This window comes from Durio zibethinus, unplaced genomic scaffold (assembly GCF_047325235.1).
Source record: "Durio zibethinus cultivar Kanyao isolate XHJ-2024 unplaced genomic scaffold, ASM4732523v1 HiC_scaffold_248, whole genome shotgun sequence".
NCBI lineage: Eukaryota > Viridiplantae > Streptophyta > Magnoliopsida > Malvales > Malvaceae > Durio > Durio zibethinus.
The window spans coordinates 30,001-35,000 of NW_028322871.1; positions in this window are offsets into that span (position 1 = coordinate 30,001).

Consider the following 5,000-nt stretch of genomic DNA (forward strand, 5'->3'; position numbering starts at 1 on the left):
GCAATTTGTGAGGGTCGTTCTAGCTATATACGAAATCCTTGATTAATAATAAGATAAATAAATTATTTTTTGGAACTACATAGATCTATGGAATCGGTTACTATATCCTGAATCGAACAAAAGAGATAAAAAAACTGTGAATATTGTGTGATTAGTTTAGTCGGTGTCAAAAATCTAGAATTTGAGTAGGCAAGAGAAGATTGAATCAAAATAATTCCTTTTTTTTTTTTAAGTAAAGTTCTATTTCTGTCAGAGGGCAATATGAATGGTATATCATGTTCCATCAACGCACTAAACGGTTTATACGATATCTCTGGTGTGGAAGTAGGCCAACATTTCTATTGGCAAATAGGAGGTTTCCAAGTCCATGCTCAAGTACTTATTACTTCTTGGGTTGTAATTGCTATCTTATTAGGTTCCGCCGTTATCGCTGTTCGGAATCCACAAACCATTCCAACCGACGGTCAAAATTTCTTCGAATATGTTCTTGAATTCATTCGAGACGTGAGCAAAACTCAGATTGGAGAAGAATATGGTCCATGGGTTCCCTTTATTGGAACTATGTTTCTATTTATTTTTGTTTCTAACTGGTCGGGTGCTCTTTTACCTTGGAAAATCATACAATTACCTCATGGAGAGTTAGCCGCACCCACGAATGATATAAATACTACTGTTGCTTTAGCTTTACTCACGTCAGTAGCATATTTCTATGCGGGTCTTTCCAAAAAAGGATTAGGGTATTTCAGTAAATACATTCAACCAACTCCAATTCTTTTACCCATTAACATTTTAGAAGATTTCACAAAACCCCTATCACTTAGTTTTCGACTTTTCGGGAATATATTAGCTGATGAATTAGTAGTTGTTGTTCTTGTTTCTTTAGTACCTTCAGCCGTTCCTATACCTGTCATGTTCCTTGGATTATTTACAAGTGGGATTCAAGCTCTTATTTTTGCAACTTTAGCTGCGGCTTATATAGGCGAATCCATGGAGGGTCATCATTGACTAGTTTTTGTTTTTGAAATAGTCTAGCCTTTTTTTTTTTAGCTTAGCTTAGTCCAATGCAATGTATGCGCAACTCAAGATAATCTATTTACTTAGGGACCATAAATATACAAATACGACGGTCTAGAGTAATAACAAAAAAGATTATGATATTAGAGAATTGTAATAAAAAAAAAAGGAAAGAGATCTAATCTAACTTTTTCCTAAAATTTTGGTTTGGTCCATTTTTTTTTTATTTATATTTATATCCTATTTCCCTTCAATGAATATTATCTTTATATTGATATTGTTTTGGTTTATTCAATTTCAATATTATGAGTCCTAATTTGAATAGGAATTCTTATGGTATCAATTTAGGGTCTATGATTTAAAAAAAGCTGTTCTTTCTATAGAATGATTCCCATTTCAGTCGATTTCATTCAATGCAACGATTGACCAAAAGAAAATTTTAATAAATAATAAAATAAATTGCATGAACTTAGCTCAATCAAATATTGATATTGATTTTTTATTTTTATGCAATGATTTGGTCTAATGAATTCGTCTATTTATTTAGATTGTATCCGTGTGAGATAATGATAAATAAAAGGAAGGGACGAATTGACAAAAAACGATATAAAAAATGATTAGAAAAAAAAGGGGGGGTAGAATTAGGTATATGGAATCTAATGGCTATAAGCCAACTCTTGTCCATCCTTTGAGGAATAATTCTAGAATCCGATTGAATCTAAGATATGAATAGTTGGTTTACGTTATGTAAGAAACACATGTATATGGGATATTAGATATTGACTAGTTATATATGAACTCAAAATATATCTAATCCACCCTACTACTGTGGATTTAGATAGGGATTCCAATAGAAGAATAGAAGTTCTTCTGTTTCGTCTTTGACTCTGAATTGAATGAATAAAGAGATAAAATAAAGACAAAACGAAGAATTCAAAGCAAAGAATGGGTTAGAAAAAAAGAAATGGAAGAACAAAGTATGCGCGGATTCAAAAAAATCCAGTGGATAGGAACTAAAAAAAAGATATCGAAATAGTTCTGACGGTTCAATAATATTCTCACTTCCATTCGGAGTTCTTAGTTACTTGGGCAGGTTGAATCTTAGTGATGGAATAATATAATTAAGTAAAAATTCATTGGATGATTGTATCATTAACCATTTCTTTATTTTGGTGCGAGGAACTTATCATGAATCCACTGGTTTCTGCCGCTTCCGTTATTGCTGCTGGGTTGGCTGTCGGGCTTGCTTCTATTGGACCTGGAGTTGGTCAAGGTACTGCTGCGGGCCAAGCTGTAGAAGGTATCGCGAGACAACCCGAGGCAGAGGGAAAAATACGAGGTACTTTATTGCTTAGTTTGGCTTTTATGGAAGCTTTAACAATTTATGGGCTGGTTGTAGCATTGGCACTTTTATTTGCGAATCCCTTTGTTTAATCCTATAAACATGAGAATTGTGTATTTTTTTTTTCTTATTTTATGGCTTGGGACTTACTCCTCGCTTTTTCGAATTATATCAAGATTTCACCCCTACAATTACTTATTTGTTGGGACAATAATCCATGGGAAGGATTAATTTGAGGATGAGGAATTATCACACTGACTCGCTTTCTTCCTTCCCCTTCTTAGTTCAAGAGAAACCTTTTTTATTGTTTAAAGGAGTGTTGCAACAAATGAGGTATTTTGCCATTGACATGAAACCCGCCCCCCCCTAATTCTAATAAGTATCATTATTATTGGGAATTTTCAACTGAAAAAAAAAAATACATTTCTAGCTAAATAGAATCTATTTTTGACTCCGTTTAGACGTAGGTAAATAAAAATTTATAATAATGAATAATTTAATAATAATAAATTAATTAATATTAATAATAAATTAATAATTTATTAAAAAAAAAAAAGAAATACATAGAATTAGAATAATTAGAATAATCTAAATATGATAGAATAGAATAAATAGAAAAGGAGTCAAAGTGATATAATACAAAAAAAAGAACCGAGTTCTTTTTTTTTTTTTTTAGTCTATCTAAAATAAAATAGGAGATCATATGAAAAATGTAACCGATTCTTTCCTTTCCTTGGGTCACTGGCCATCCGCCGGGAGTTTCGGATTTAATACCGATATTTTAGCAACAAATCCAATAAATCTAAGTGTAGTCCTTGGTGTATTGATCTTTTTTGGAAAGGGAGTGTGTGCGAGTTGTTTATTTCAAGAATAGGCTGGATTCACCCAGTTGCACTTTTTTTCATTATAACTAGGAAAGAAAAGAGTGCATGATCCCGCGAATTACTTCTGAATAAATTTCAAAATCATATTTAAGAACCATAGCATTTCGTCATTCATTGGTACATCGACTTTGATTCTCTATTAACCAATAATCCGGGACCATTAACATGGTTAAGGCCAAACTGTTTGAAGTTCAGATGCAGCAGGGTACTCTTTCTACTACTATGTTAATAAATACAGAAATATTTTCAAATAGTGGAAAATGTTTTTTCGATATAAAACACTCATGTCGATAAAACGATTCGAGCCCCTTTTTCCAATGCTGAATCGATGACCTATGTATAAAGTGAGAAGAATTCTTTGAATTTGAAGAAAAAAAAAAAAGAAACAACTTTGCTGACAAATTACAATTATACATTATACAATTCTAAGTACAATTATACAATTATAAATTATTATAAATTAATTATATGTAAATTTTTTATTTATTATTTATTTATTATACTTTTTAGTTTAGTTTTTTGATATATTTTCTATTTTGGTCAGAAGAATCCTCCGAATATTCTGGTCTTGGATTAGTGATCAGTTTCGATATTTTGGAATATGAATAGAGAAGAGAGGGAGAGGGTAAGCTCATTACATTAGAAAAAAAAAAAAGATATGGGAATTAAGTCCCAATAAATAAGAAATAATTGAGCGTGAGAGCCAAATGAATCGAAATATTCATGTTTGGTTCGGGAAGGGATCATGGAATTTTTGAAATAAAAAAAAAAAATGAATGTAAAGATAATCTACTTTCATTAAGTGATTTATTAGATAATCGAAAAGAGAGGATCTTGAATACTATTCGAAATTCAGAAGAACTACGCGGGGGGGCTATTGAACAGCTGGAAAAAGCCCGGGCCCGCTTACGGAAAGTGGAAATGGAGGCAGATCGGTTTCGAGTGAATGGATACTCTGAGATAGAACGAGACAAATTGAATTTGATTAATTCAACTTATAAGATTTTGGAACAATTAGAAAATTACAAAAACGAAACCATTCATTTTGAACAACAAAGAGCGATTCATCAAGTCCGACAACGGGTTTTCCAACAAGCTTTACAAGGAGCTCTAGGAACTCTGAATAGTTCTTTAAACAACGAGTTACATTTACGTACCATTAGCGCTAATATTGGCCTGTTTGGGGTGATGAAAGAAATAACTGATTAGTCCTTTTTTTTACCTTTTACTTTACTGTAGGCATTATTTTTTTCTTCCAAAAAATAATTAGGAAATACTCATGGTAACTATTAGAGCCGACGAAATTAGTAATATTATCCGTGAACGTATTGAGCAATATAATAGAGAAGTAAAGATTGTAAATACTGGTACCGTACTTCAAGTGGGCGACGGCATTGCTCGTATTCATGGTCTTGATGAAGTAATGGCAGGTGAATTAGTAGAATTTGAAGAGGGTACAATAGGCATTGCCCTGAATTTGGAATCAAATAATGTTGGTGTTGTATTAATGGGTGACGGTTTGATGATACAAGAGGGAAGTGCTGTAAAAGCAACAGGAAAAATTGCTCAGATACCAGTGAGTGAGGCTTATTTGGGTCGTGTTATAAATGCCCTGGCTAAGCCTATTGACGGTCGGGGTGAAATTTCAGCTTCTGAATCTCGGTTAATTGAATCTCCTGCCCCAGGTATTATTTCGAGACGTTCCGTTTATGAGCCTCTTCAAACAGGACTTATTGCTATTGATTCGATGATCCCTATAG